Genomic DNA, 16,491 nt, shown 5'->3' with positions numbered 1-16,491 from the left:
TAAATATTTATTAGTGTTTACACTAAGTAAACACCTCGCCAATTCAATATTGATCAAGAGACAAAGACTATCAATCATCAACATTCAGTATTGATCAACCATCTATCTAGACTCACCTTTGATTCCATGAGATTGGCTAGGGAAGACTAAACTCGAGCTCAACTAATAACAATCCATTTCACTCCTGATTCAGAACGTGTGGATACAAGATCAGTCAGATCGATTCCGTCAGAAACTCTACTCAGCTTATTTCAAAGCAGTTCAGTTCGGTTGAAGGATAATTCAGTTCAGCTAAGCCATTAAAAAATATCTAAGCGACATAACTGAACCAAGATCAATTCACATACAGGCTTAAAAACTAATCTAGACAGGAAGCTTAACAAATCAGTCCACTTTTTCTAACCAAAACTTCTCTGAACTAGTAGCTATGGCTTACCGATTTCCTTAAGCTTTAAGATGAACTTGGTTGATATAAACTTCAAGCTGAACACACGTCTAACCTGATCAGGACAAGATATCCATGATAGGTTCAAGATCAGAAACAGACCAAATCGTTTTGTTTACCTAACAAGAACTGAAGCTCAAGCAAAACTGATCTCATCAAACCCATATGTTATTACCGATAAAATCAAAGGCTAAAGAACTTGGGTGATTCTAAATTCTTGGACGCCAAACCTTCAGCTCTTAACCACACCAGAACACACTGGATAAAGTCACAGGATGGTGAGAAAGGTTCGTCCTTGCTCAGTTCTCTTCCCTGATTTTTTTGTTGAATTTTTCAACTAATTTTTCTCATAGATTTTTCTCTCTTATTTCTCTCTTTTTTCTCTGAATTTTTCTCTGGTTTTTCTTGTAGTAACGGGATGTCCAGAGGATAGAAGAGGGTATTTTATATCATAAGGAGTTGCTTCAGATGAGGGTTTGCTCCCACAAAAGACAAAGCTGAGGTTAGACAGCTGGTGACATGCTTCAGCAAACCAAGCAGCACAAGCAGCTGAACATTTCCCTTCCATGAAGAAAGATACAAGCAGCTGAAGCAAACAGCTTGTGACCAGCTTGTGACTTCTAACGAGCAAGCAGGTAAGCAAGTAGGTGCATGTCATGTGACCTAATTACTGAGGAAGCAAGTAGGCTAGAAGGTGCAAGGCATGTGACTGTTCAGAAATAATTTTAAGAGTTTTGTCGATAATTTTCGGATTGTTTCGACTAAATATTTTTCATCCTTCGAATCTCGTCCTGCTCTGAATAAAATCGCCCAGAATGAATAAAAATCGACAATAATAATTAACACTTGACCAGAACCATCAAGAGATGGTCTTTCGACCAAAAGCCAGCCCCGTCGAAAGATTAATTCACCGTGTCAATTTTTATTTAAATTCTGATCGACCAATCGTCAAACTCATCTTAAAGAATTTTCTCGACCAAAATTCTATCTGCTTGTGAGGGTTATTACATTCTTCCCCCCTCAAAAGAATTCGTCCCCAAATTCTGAAAGCATAGATGTACACACTTTAATGAACAGTCTCTGAAAGGAGTTCTGGATATTAGCTCTGACTTTATCTTAATCTGCCTATGTTTACACAACTGATTTTCGGTTCCTCAACTCTTACAATCAATCATTTCTTTTCTGAGCGAACAGCATGAGGAAGAAACAAATTTATTACTACTACACAACTTTTGTCAACTGCGATCTTGATACTTTTTCTAACAATCACGAGTCTCTGAAGACTATCACTTCCCAACCTTTTCTATTTGGCTTTCCCTCATAACAACAACATGAAAATTTGGAACATTAGGTGATGTGCCATACGTGAAGGTAACATCTCGACTCTGGTAAATGTTAACGTGATTAACCGTGCAACAATCAAACAAGAACATGCACAATCAATCACGCTAACATGAATCAGACCAAGGGTGCTATTCTCAAATACACACACTCACCCATTCCAAGATTGATTTCCCTTACAGTATTCTATACACTGCTGATCTATATGAGACCCTCTTCATAATATTCTAAACAACTTAATCTCTCATATGTTTCCCATTACCAAGTCTGGTTCTATTGCTTTCTGATTTCTTTCTTATGCCCATCAACCGAGGATTCAACAGGTCCGTCTATACCAAGCTTGATTCACCAACTGAGTACTCTTGTACCACGACTTCACACTTTATGTATTGATACATCCTCTTATATCTTAACAACCTTGGCATTCCCATATGCCTTACGGTCATACCTACTCCTTAACTCATCAATCTTCTTCGGCGTTCACTTAGCATCTATTTTAATCTTCTGGTAAAACTTGAGTTCCTTCGCCCACATCTTTTCTAACTATCCTTGTGTGCATAACACTCCTCATATAATCCACTGAAATTATCTTCATTCAGCTCCTCCTAAATTTTCCTTAAGTTCTAATTTCTCAACTGGGTTCCTCAGATAGAAACGAGTAAGCCATCTTGATTTACTACTTGCGATCTTGGAGACTCTGTGCTCTCTCCTGGTATAACAGCCAAATCAATCATTTCTATTCTGCTTCTTGATTTTTGAGTTCCTTCTCAATATTGACACCAACTTCTCCTCTCCTCAAAGGATAAGCAACTGCATTTGCGTTTCTTATGTTTTTTTTGATAAGTGAACACTTGCATTCTTTCTCCATACTGAAATGATAACCAATTCTGAAGAGCAAACAAAACTATAGCCAACGCTTACTCATGCATTGAATAATTTTCAGTAAGCCTCTTTAGCTCCCCTGATATATAAACGATTATCCAATCGTCTTGCATCAACATTCACCTAACTGGTTGACATATTAGGCTCATGCAAGGCTAAGATGTGTGTAGAGACATAGAGACTTCCTCGAACTGGTTGATTACTTCTACAATCATTTTACCTTATTCCAAGGTAACACTTTTCTCAGATAGTCGGCTCACTGGTTGATGGGTTCCAAATTTTGAACACACTTCTGATGGTAACCGGCCAATCCAAAGAACTTCGAATCTTGATAACAATGACTAGACAGGACCATTATTCAATAGCAGCAACCTCTTTTTTAAATCTCCAACAAATCCTTGTTCGAACTTGCTAACTATCGGATCCAACTTCCAATTTCCCAGCAGTAGCATTTACTAAAACTTGATGCATCCATCGAGCGTCTCTGAAAACCGTTTGCACCTTGCAACTGATATTAACCACTCTAGAAAGTTTATACTTGACAATAGTCATGACAGCTATAGTTGAACATAACCACAAATCTCATCCTTCTTCTTTATCACTGACATGGCACTCGCCCAGAAAAGATCTACATCGAACGAAACCTTTCTTAAAACAAATCTTTTAAATGCTACTAGAACTCGGCGAGAACCACTTGGTGAGATACCAGGCTATGGCAGAAAATCCAGATTCAACAATAATATTGAACAGCTTACTTCTAGATAGCAACAACTCTTCCAATTCCTTAAGCATAACTTCAAATTCTCTAGCTATCTGATTGTTCACTATATTCTGATCCTTGTCATCTTCTCTTTTCCTAATGATCAAGATAATGGAATACACATCTTCACCTTTTCCCAAAAGGTCTTCAACTCCCAAGACTGATACGAACGATGCTCCAATACTTGGTAGAATACCATTGTAGGCCATTGGCGACTAGTCTTCTTCCAAAAAAATTCTTTCCTCAACATCCTAATTGAGCTCGGTAACTAGATAGCCAATCTCATTCTAGATAGAAACATTCCGCTCTAACGGAAGTACTATGGAATGGGGAAAGGCATACCACATATTTTAACTGGCAGAGAGTACTTTCAAGAATAAGAACGAGTACTTAAATTCACTAAAGTGAATCCTACTTACAACTATGACACGACTCGGGAACTACGACTACGTGTGGTTCCCGAATCAAACACAATATATACGGAAAATTCCATCCATAGGCAAGGTCTCTTACGACACCTTGATCACAGTTCACTTTTTTTTAAATTTCAATCATTCATAAAATATTAAGAATGCACACAACACACAAATGGTATAAGAAGCAAACCTGTGATTGGACCTTTCATGGGTTTTGACGGTCCAGTCAATTATAAAGTGTAGGCTCTACCCAAATAGCCTAACACTTGGATGTGGACTAACGGTAAGGAAAAGCGGACAAGTTCAACAAGTGTTATCTTAGGTATAGGTAACGTAGATCGGGTAACTTCATGAGGAAGGGTAACCTAAAATCCTAACTCTTCACAAGAACCACCAAAGCGCGAATGATGCAAACGTTCCAGGATTTCCCAAACTTTGACAATCACGACCATTCTGTCTTTGCTAGTCACAACCATAACGGCTTGATATTAAGAGTTTTCAAGGCTCCTAAGACAAATGTTGTAGTATAAAAGATTGTCGAACCAGTTCTGAGGGATATCAAAGCACCGAGAATGCAAGTACTCACTTAATCTAAGTGCAACCAATGATTTAGATGGGTTTTAAACTACTACTAATACTAGAAAGCAATAACAGAATGATACTTTCTTGACTAAGGAAAAAGAGAACTCATGGGCATAGGGATTAGACCTTGGGTGATCAAGTATCGAACTAAGGATGACAAATGATCAATCAAACTATCAACCTTAAGCCTAGACACAATTCTAAGCAAGCTCTATGTCTAGATGAATGCTCATTTGCTAACATATCTCAAACATCAAATGTCTTTGGTTGAATAATATGAAAGCAATCATTACTAACATGTCTATTAGCTATTTTAGCACCTTTAACAACAAATGTCTTTGGCAAAGTATACTAAAAGCCTAGGAGAGTTGTTTCAGGCATTTCATCAAACACCTTTTGGGTGGGAAATGTCTATTGATCAACTTTTGAGTGGCCAACTCAGCAGATGCATTATGAATACTCTACTAGCAAGGAACAAGAATGATCTACACTAAAAATCCTAGAACTAACCTAATCACCCTTAATCTCCCTAACCCATGAATTCAAAAGGTGATTACTCACTAATCTCCATGATTCCTCTTAAACCCATATTGGATTTCAGATTAATCATGTAGAGAAATAGATAAGAAATCAACAAGAACACAAGATGAAAGCAATGAAATCTGAATCAAAAGAAGTTTTTACTAGTTCTTCTCTCTTGAAAAGAGATTATCTGCCTCCAATGGCTACCAAAGGTACTTAAAACATAGGTTTTGAAAAGTAAAAACGTGCATAATGAAATGACCAAAAGGCCCTTGAGTAAACTGAATTCGAGCAAACAATAGGCGCGCAGCGACCTCCAGTAGTCGCTCCGAGAGGTCGCTCCAGGCTTCGGGAGCGACCTCAGTGGGTCGCTCTGAGAGGTCTCTCCGGCTCCATTGTGTTGTCGTCACGCGATAGAAATGCGAGCGACCTCGGGGTGTCACTCTGGCCAAGTCGCTCTGGGCTTCGGGAGCGACCTGGAGTGGTCGCTCTAATAGGTCGCTCCAGGTCAGTTTTCGGCTTCCACCGGGATGAAATGGCGAGCGACTTCTCCGCATCGCTCTGGTAAGGTCGCTCTGATAAGGCAGGTCAGAACGACTTGCTGGTGTCGCTCCGGGAAGTCGCTCCCAACGCTCTGCTCGTCCAATGATCATCTTTACACCTCTTTCGAGCTCCAAACACACCCAAATGTCTCCGAGAACTTCATGTGGTACTCCAATACCTGATAAAGACTTATGTATGCAAAATGCAACTTAAACATGGCTAAATCCTAGTCTATATGATCAAAATGCACATGGGTGAATGGATAAAACAATGGAAATATGCAAGATATCACGGCTCAAGGTCCTCGATCTTGATCTGAAGAAATATACACCCAAAATCATCCCCAACGACTTACTTAACTCACTTCTTGAAACTGACATTTGATCTGCAGCGGTTGGAAAATAAACGGTCTGCATGACTTGGTTAACTTCTTCAGAAATAATAGCTTCTTTAACATTCACGTCATACTCTAAAATCTCCTCGAAGATTTGAAACTCCATGGTCTTTTATCTACTCCAAAATTATTGGCTAAGTTCCCAAAGATTTTCCGTTTGATCTTTGGCTTATTCTCCAAACCATAATCGATGAATGAAATTCACTCGACCACATATCTCGATGCTGAAATTGTTGTATATGATTAACTCGACCTGAACCTTCTCGCGGAAACATCCCATTGTACCAACTTCGTAAACTGAATCTTCAATCGGTCCCATATCTTGTGTAGAAAATTCTACTTCTTAAACTCTTGAGATCTGTCCAACTCGATCTCACCTCTCTGAAGTAATTCTTGACTCTCGACTAACAACTCATCGCGTTCATCTCCAAATAGCTTGCTACAAAATCCTTCATGTAATTCTCTGAATATTGGCCACGTCAATGTTTTGCTCTGGGTGTTTCATCCCAAATCTGCCTCAAGCCAAAGTATACCTCAAACAGTTTAGTGTTTCTTCAGTATCTTATGGTTCCAACTTCTTATTCTTTGCATCATAAGCATTATGATGTCTCATTGCAAACAAAATGCTTCATGTGCTTCTACCATCTTGTAATAAAGTCGAGCTATCAATTCTAAGCTTAAAACAAATGATGAACAATTCAGGATTGTACGGTTCTGGTCCTGGTACGGCTCATCATAAACTGGATCAACCTGAGCAGAAGGTAGAACAAGTGCATCTGAGTGATCATGTGTAGTCGAATCTCTCTGAATCGGATCACAATCAACACCCACCTTGACATCGATAACACATGAGTCTGGAGATGTATTTGAAGTATCAATTCTGTCCCATATCTCTCTCTAAAGAATTGGCATCCCCACTAGAACTCAAAAGAACGGCAGGAAGGCATGACGTTACTGACTCCTAAAAGGACGGTAGTGAACCCGGCCATGAGGGTAGAAAACTCGAGCATGATGATAGCAACATCGATAAGTATGGTCCACCCGTTTAAGCTTGTCTTGGTGCTTCTACTATGAAAGATCAGGTTAGGTAACTACCCATGACTATCTATTCTAAAATGAAGGAACCAGCCAGCATATCCTAGTTATTCTTGCGACTCATTTTGACTCGAAAAACATTTGAAACAAGTCCCATTCTAGCATCGTATAACCATGCTCTGATACCACCTTTGTGACACCCGCGATAGTAGATGATCGGAAATGACACGGTCGATGTTCCTCGATGGTCGATCTGAGGTTCTGAGAATACTTCCGATCGCCTTAGACCAACAACCAAAGAACACCAACGCTCCTATCGGATATAACTCTAGGCTTTTGAACCCGACAAAGCAATATCCGATAGTTAGTTTGTCCGGACAAGGACTAATATCATATGGAACATGTACTTTAAAAAAACATTCTTTATATATCAATCTAAAGCATCTTACAAAATTTGTTATAAATTAACCTCGAGGTTTTTGGTCAACAAATCTTATACATAAGAAATATCAAAACGATTTTGCAAGGATAATAAAACTACCGCTGGCTAATGCTGTTCCTTCCCGTCCTAGAGTAAGGTCACCCGCCTATTAGTTACCTGCATCACAAATGAGTCATGAGTGACTAGTTTACTCAGTCCTAGTCCCGCACCCCAACGTATATTAATAATATCTCAAGCAATCAACTCCATTTGTATGCAGTGGAATTGTATTCCATAACTAATAAAAATACATATATAAGCCTTCCATCGATGTGAATCTTATCTTAAACATCACCTCCACGACACCCGCCGTTCACTCATACTTATAATATATATATATAGCCTAAACCTAGAAAACCACCAAGGCTAACCGAGCCTAGCAGGGAAATAAATATAACCACCATATCCATTAGATATTCCAAGATCAAACATCTAACGGTGTATGCAGTTACACGGCCTCCAGGGTGCGACCCCATCATCGTGTCTTCGTAACCTTGTTCCGTATCGTAGAAACAATTCACGGTAATGCGGGAACTTTCGGGAGAGTGAGTATACAATAAGACTTCACATGATTTATACTTATATATTTAATACTATACATATGTATTAGTACTTGAGAACAAGTACTAAGGTTTAGAATAAACCTCTATGATCATTCATAAATATTTATTAGTGTTTACACTAAGTAAACACCTCGCCAATTAAATATTGATCAAGAGACAAAGCCTATCAATCATCTACTTTCAGTATTGATCAACCATCTATCTGGACTCACCTTTGATTCCATGAGATTGGCTAGGGAAGACTAAACTCGAGCTCAACTAATAACACTCCATTTCACTCCTGATTCAGAACGTGTGGATACAAGATCAGTCAGATCGATTCCAACAGAAACTCTACTCAGCTTAGTTCAAAGCAGTTCAGTTCGGTTGAAGGATAATTCAGATCAGCTAAGCCTTTAAAAAAATATCTAAGCGACATAACTGAACCAAGATCAATTCACATACAGGCTTAAAAACTAATCTAGTCAGGAAGCTTAACAAATCAGTCCACTTGTTCCAACAAAAACTTCTCTGAACTAGTAGCTATGGCTTACCGATTTCCTTAAACTTTAAGATGAACTTGGTTGATATAAACTTCAAGCTGAACACACGTCTAACCTGATCAGGACAAGATATCCATGATAGGTTCAAGATTAGAAACAGACCAAATCGTTTTGTTTACCTAACAAGAACTGAAGCTCAAGCAAAACTGATCACATCAAATCCATATGTTATTACCGATAAAATCAAAGGCTAAAGAACTTGGGTGATTCTAAACTCTTGGATGCCAAACCTTCAACTCTTAACCACACCAGAACACACTGGATAAAGTCACAGGATGGTGAGAGAGGTTTGTCCTTGCTCAATTCTCTTCCCTGAATTTTTTCTGAATTTTTCAACTAAGTTTTCTCACAGATTTTTCTCTCTTATTTCTCTCTTTCTCTCTGAATTTTTCTCTGGTTTTTCTTGTAGTAACATGACATCCAGAGGAGAGAAGAGGGTATTTTATATCATAAGGAGTTGCTTCAGATGAGGGTTTGCTCCCACAAAAGACAAAGCTGAGGTTAGACAGCTGGTGACATGCTTCAGCAAACCAAGCAGCACAAGCAGCTGAACATTTCCCTTCCATGAAGAAAGATATAAGCAGCTGAAGCAAACAGCTTGTGACCAGCATGTGACTTCTAATGAGCAAGCAGGTAAGCAAGTAGGTGCATGTCATGTGACCTAATTACTAAGGAAGCAAGTAGGCTAGAAGGTGCAAGGCATGTGACTGTTCAGAAATAATTTTAAGAGTTTTGTCGATAATTTTCGGATTGTTTCGACTAAATATTTTTCATCCTTCTAATCTTGTCCTGCTCTGAATAAAATCGCCCAGAATAAATAAAAATCGACAATAATAATTAACACTTAACCAGAACCATCAAGAGATGGTCTTTCGACCAAAAGCCAGCCCCGTCGAGAGATTAATTCACCGTGTCGATTTTTATTTAAATTTTTATAGACCAATCGTCAAACTCATCTTAAAGAATTTTCTCGACCAAAATTGTATATGCTCGTGAGGGTTATTACATTACTCACCTCCACGGCTTGCTGCTGGTTCCAAACGAATTGGACCTTACACTCCACGTGGTTCCTCATGTACTAGGACCCCCATGTGTCTTCTCCATGTGTCGGATCATTGATTCACACCATGATCAGAACCAACACACACCATGATCCACCATGGATCACTATCCAATGAGTGACCTCTAACTTCCATCCCACATGGATGAGTTAGATCAACCAAGATCCGCCCTTCTCTCAGGCTCCTGGATCCTTAGTTTACATCACAACATATGGTCTTCAAGGGGCGTGCCATACTTGTCCTTAACCGCACCACAAGAGACAGAAATACAAACTAGAAAGTAATCATAAACATGTTACCTTATACTTGATGGTTGTTGATCTTGTGTCCTCCTTTACCAGGAACGACTATAACCCTCTTGAACACGCCTCTATCAATCCTTATCATATACTTTCAGTAATGATAAGATCCATTCAAGGGCCGTGTCTCTCTTCCCTTGAATTCCCATGAAACCAGTTTCGACATTGCATCCACCTTTGAGGCTGTTCATGCCATTGAGAGTGAAGTCCGGCCTTCTCCCTTCTCTTATGGTTATTTGCGTGTATTCCCAAGACACAGAAGAATCCTAGGACGTGTTCATCCATGATCAAACACCACCCAAGAGTCGTACATCACTTCCCCCCTTAAGTGCCCATGAAACTGCCTTTCTACACACATCTGCCTTCGAGGCTGTCTCAACCATTGGAAGTGCATTCCGGCCCTCCATATCCTCTCCTGGCTACTTGCGTGTATTGTATGGATGTAGAGGAAGCCTATGGTGTGGCAAACAATAATCAAAACTCATCAAATGGTCGTTTATAACTTCCCCATTGATTGCCCTCCAAAATTGCATCTTTGTTGCCTTTGAATGCATCTTGGTATTGGATTGTTGAATCCGACCATCTCTTTGTTCTTCTCTGGTTTTAATTGTGTTTCAAGGGGTGGGAAGAAGTCATGGCGTGCCTGAAAAGGCACGGACTTGCGTTCCTTTTATAGAAGAAGGAGTGGTTACTTCTTAACCATTGCAACCCTTTGGTATTAATTTTGTCCATTGATTTAATCAATGGACCAGATCACACTCATTTGCCTATGGAAGTTACCAGATGTCCCTGGCAGTCCTAACTTCTCCTAGACACATCACACACAAGCCCAGGCTGGTTTCCCAAGCCCCTGGTCCGATCCCAATTGCCCACCGGCGCATAGCCATCATTGACCAACCAACCGGCCCGGTAACTGCCCAGACCCGACCCCATGGTCCGAGCTTCCAACACTCCATTTAGCTGAGTTGAGCTGATCCCCAGCTGTCCCACCTGACTGAGCTAATAGTCCAGCTGCTGGAGCTGACCTACACTTCAGTGAGCTACACCAAGCTGCACTACACTTCCCCTAGCTGGTCGAGCTTGCTTACCGCATCGCCTAGCTGTTATACACTGTGTCTAGCTTGCTTCCTTTATCTTCTTCAATCCTTCAAAGTCCCTTGGCCTATTTCCAGACCTAGACTTAGTTTTTCCATGATCCATTCTGATCATTCACTTCATCGAGCTTCACCCGGACCTCGTCTAGCTACCGGCTCGGTCCAGCTCCTTTGAGCTTGCCTCTGCCTTATTTTGGTTAAGTTCCAGCTATCTGATTCCCTTAACCATGTTTTGGACCTTAACCATGTTTTGGACCATGACACGCTTGTCTTTAGGTCGTATGACATGGCTGGTGCGTCTCCTCGCACCATATTCCATCCAGACGATCCTATCTAGGATCGGGAATGCTACAACTTCCATCATTTTTCTTTACAAAAAAGAACTGGTGTTCCCTATGGCGAACTACTAGGTCGGATGAATCCCTTGTCTTTTAAATCCTTTAACTTATTTTTTAACTCCGCCATCTCTGCATAAGCTAAGAGATATGGCGTTTTAGACACTAGAGCAACCCTGGATCTATCTCAATGGTGAAAGCATCTCCTCTGTTAGTGGGGCTTCTTAATATTTCAAAAAACGTTCTTGTATTCTGCTATAATTGGAGTAATGTCTAATTTTTCATCTACTTCACTACCCTCCATTGACTTTGTCGCAAGATAAGCTTCGTTTACCTTTCCTAACAACCCTTCTGCTTGAATCATCGAGATGATAGTGACTCTACTATGACATTTAATTTCATCGTAACCTAATCTTTTTTCTTGAATGCGTAAATATCTTAAAAATTCGACACTTCTTACTAATCAACATGATGAAGTCTCCGCCAAAAAAAAAAAATCAAACTTATTTAGAACGTTTCAAGAGTACTCTAACCTCTACCCTTTCTATTATGACCCTCAGGTTAGAACTGGAGTGGTCTTTAATCTAGGTTCTGATATCAAATTGTAACTGCCATCCTCCAATCTCTAATATTGTGCCATAACTTGAACCACAAGAAACACCTACATACGCTAAAAAGGAAAAAGGGAAAGAGGGGAATAAGACAAAGATGGTCATGTCCGCCAACATGAATATCAACACTACTAACCGATCTGCAAGTGAAAATACTAGTCCTAGAACATGCATGACTATTACCATAAACAAACATATCCCGTCATTCATATCAACACTCATATTTATTAAACACATTAACACTTTTCATCTCATAACCATTCCAAATAATAATAATAATAATAATAATATGACACCTGGACTGGCCATCACCTTACACAATTATTTGATACACAAAATAGTAATTATAATAATAAAAATTAAAATATTGTAAAAAAAAATTAAATAATCCCAACGATTTTTAACGTGCTCTCAAGTCAAATCTATTTCAAATTGTCCGTCTCTAACAGAAGGAAAGAGACGGACAGATGCTTGTTGAAGCTTGCTCTCCAGGCAAGCATTCATAGCATATGGCGTGAGAGGAACATAAGGAGACACAACAACAATCCTACCAGCACTGGTCAGATGGTTCACTACATCGACAAAACAATTAGAAACAGGCTATCTTCCCTCAGGCAAAGAAACCCGACATTCTATGCCGAAACGATGCAGAGATGGTTCGAAAGAACATCTTAATTGAAATTTTTAACGGCTTCCTTTATCCAGATAATGTATCCTGTTTCATATGCTGCTTTTTGTTTCTTTTGAAAGCATAAACTAAAGTTGCCTGTAATTTTTTCTTTTGTTGTTAATCAATTTAAAAGTTCAACAAAAAAAAAATCTATTTCAAATTGATCATTAAGCATCTTGACAATATATATGAATTATATACTGGTGATTAAGAAAATTTGAAAAATCATCTCAAAATAAAAGGCAATTTTCTTGAAAGACACTGATTCACGAAAATAACACATAAGATAAAAAAAATGATCAAAAGAAATTTTATTATTGGATAAAAGATGATTTACCCTTATTTTATAGATATATAAATATAAACAATTATTTAATAAAAATACATAAATACATAAATAAATAAAAATAATTTTTTTATGAATAATACGTTTTTGAAGTCAATTTTATAATTTTATTTTCAGATTCTTTTTTAAAACGAAAATATTTTGAAATCTAAAAATTGTTTTGAAAAATATTTAAAATTTTTGTTTTAAATTTATATATTTATTTATTTTTTAAAATCTTAAATCTCATTCTATAACCGTATCCCTCAAATTTAAACTTTAAGTATAAATTAGTTGATCATAGGAATATAGACGTTTATTTACATGTTTATTGAAACATTCTGATCACTTTAACCCTTATGTGTTATATTTATATTAAAACATTTTTAATGTTATCTTAAAGACTTCTCAAAAATAAAGCTACAAAAAAAAATCATAATCTCAATATAACAAAACTCTTGACTTTCTTCTTGTATGGAAGCCATGATCTCGGAAAACTAGATTAGGAGTAATGTAAAATAGAGCTTGATCCGCACGTCCGTGCGGGTTTAGTTTTATCTTTTTATAAATTGTTTAGTGAGATTTTTATACATAGAGGTTATTTAGATATTTTTATGTTCATACAAACTTATCCCGACCCAAATGAATCCAAATCGAATCATGTCCAAAAATTTATAATACCTAAACATAGTTTAATTTCAAAATCCAAAACCAGATACCCGTAAAAAATGATCTGTATCCGAACGTATGCTTAAATGTCAATGTCTAACTGATTATGTAAACAAAGAAAAACAATTTTGTTAACCGGTTTGAATTTTTGTCACTAATGGACCAATTTCATTAAACACGTGAAATTATTATGGTTAGTACGTAAAATAAATAACATCAAATTTTTATGGTAAATGCAATTACTAATTTAGTTTGGAAGAGTGAAAAAATGTAAATGATATAAAAAATACTTAAATAAAAATAATAAATGAACTGGTTAGAATTAGGAAAAAAAATGAAAATGCATAAAAATCCACTTAAAAAGACAAGTATTATTTTGCACTTCAGTTCTAATAGAGTGAATTAATTAAACTTGTATGATATAATATAGAGAAGTGTCGATGAATCTATATATATATATATATATATATATACCATATTAAAATGCCAATATACTCTATTGTGAGGGTGTCCACGTCCTCCAATTTAATCAGTCAATCATAAAGTTTTCTTATGCCATGTCACTTCTATGAGTCGAGAATATATAATATATATATACTATACTAAAAGGCCAATATACTCTATTGTGAGGGTGTCCACGTCCTCCAATTTAATCAGCCAATCATAAAGTTTTCTTATGCCATGTCTATGAGTCGAGAATATATAATAATGGGTAACTTATGTGGGCTATATGTTAAATGGCCCATCATTAAAGAGCCCAAGAGAACTCAAATCCTGTCCCGACTTCCACTTCAACCGAATCGATTTGACTTGCTGCAAATTTCCGTTTTGTGTATTAATCACCAGATTCACCACCCAGTAACCGCTGCTCACATGTTGTTCAAGATCTCTGCTTTTGATTCGATTGTTTACCTAGAATCTCAAACTGAAGCTTGAAAGGGGCAAAGAAGCTTGGAATCAGATGGATTGGAATGTTAACAACGCTTTCAAAACCTACAAAGGATAACGTATTTGTGAGAAAAATTATTGAACTTGATGATGTTTTCTGGAGAGAGAGACTACTTATTGATCAATTCTTTTTGTTTTGATGATTGTAGAAATGGAACCAAAAGAAATGATGGTCACTCCTTCCACACTCTGATCCCACTGACATTGCCTTAGGCTCCTCTTATGAAAACAACGCCATTGCCAATACCGCTCCCCCTAAACGCAAGAAGACTATGACTTCAGTCTTCCTTAAATACTTCGAGACTGCACCTGACAGCAAGACTCGCAAATGCAAACTTTGTGGTCAAAGCTACTCCATTGCAACCGCCACAGGTAATTGCATCAGTGTTTAAATCTTCCTCCAAGGTCCTGATGTAACCTTTTATGTATTCCCTCTTTTAAAGGTAATCTTGGAAGGCATCTGAATAACCGACATCGAGGATATGATATGGCATCAGATGTTGCAACCACCTCAGTACCACAGACACCACAAGTTGCTGCGAAACCCTCACAGTCCCATTCCAAGCCACCGCAGATTGATTATGATCATCTCAACTGGTTAGTTCTAAAGTGGCTATCTCTGTCATCACTCCCTCCCTCTACCGTAGACGAAACACTATGCTGATATTTCCGATTCGTTCTTTGACTGTGACTGTAGACATGATCACTCAACACTACTTATGTTACCCATGCCACATGTTAGCTTAATTTCAAAGATTGTTTTCTCAAAGGTCTTTTAGTCAGAATGACTCACGAGTTTGATCACCACAAGGACAACGAGTGTCTTGAGTGTCTTGAAGAATGGTCTACTAGGTAAAGAACTTTAGAAACCATCACCAACTGTCTTAATAAACTATACGCAGAGTGATAATCTTATTTGTTTGCTGCAGATAATTTTGAGTATCTTCGGGATAGTTTACTGAATTTGAACGACTTCTCTTGGTTTTGATTTTCTTCGGCAGGAGGAAGGAGCGAACAGACTTGCAACGGTCTGCTGGTGGTAACCTTGCTACAAGAGACTACACTGCAGGAGTAGGGAAAATCACAGAGGCTCATTCAGATTTTGTGATGGGATTCATCTCGGTTAATCCTGCGTCTTGGGAATGGGAGATGTGTAGCCGTCTATGATTCATGCAACGCCTGGTGTTCAAGTGGTGAAAAATGGTGATGCACTTGGTCAACAATACAACACTCCACACTCTGTGAGTCTCTCGCTCCTGGTGTTCCATATTTTGTAAAGACTATCCCCAAATGCTAATACATCATAACACCACCTAGCAACGTGTGGATCAAGACTTACATCAAAAGGCCTCCTTCAGTGATTGAATGGGAATAAAAGATTCTGATCAGTTTGGCTTTTGTTTTTGTGTGTTTATGGTTGTCTGTATTCATGCGTATTACTATTACAAGCAGGCTATATAGTTTCTGTAAAACCTATTATTATTGATCTAAAACTTGCTTAATGTTAACAAAAATTACATATATATGTGTCGTAGTTAAACTTACACATCTTAAAGATGAGTTGTATTTAACTTTATTTATGTTTTATGTAAACTTATGTATGTTATAAAATATACTCAAATTTAATCATATACGCAGGTGTGCATACTTTTTTTAAAATGACAATATTTATAAAACAAAATGAGCAATATTTAAAGTAGTAATTTTGTTACGTAAAATAATTAGTTTTTATCTATAAAAGTTCAAACATTATCATATTATATTTCTTATATAATAATTAGAACAAAACCTATAGACATTAATAGAAATATTATAAAAGTTAAGGGAAAAATCAATATACGAAAAACAGTATCCCACTCTTATAAGAAAAAATTCAACAAAAAAAAAAAGAATAAAAACTCCAACTTACTTTTATTATCTTTATTTTTTAGTCGTGTTACTATAATAAATTTTGGTTTTATAAATGTAAAACA

Source organism: Brassica napus, chromosome C5 (assembly GCF_020379485.1).
Source record: "Brassica napus cultivar Da-Ae chromosome C5, Da-Ae, whole genome shotgun sequence".
In the NCBI taxonomy this organism is placed as follows: domain Eukaryota; kingdom Viridiplantae; phylum Streptophyta; class Magnoliopsida; order Brassicales; family Brassicaceae; genus Brassica; species Brassica napus.
This window is presented reverse-complemented; position numbering follows the sequence as displayed.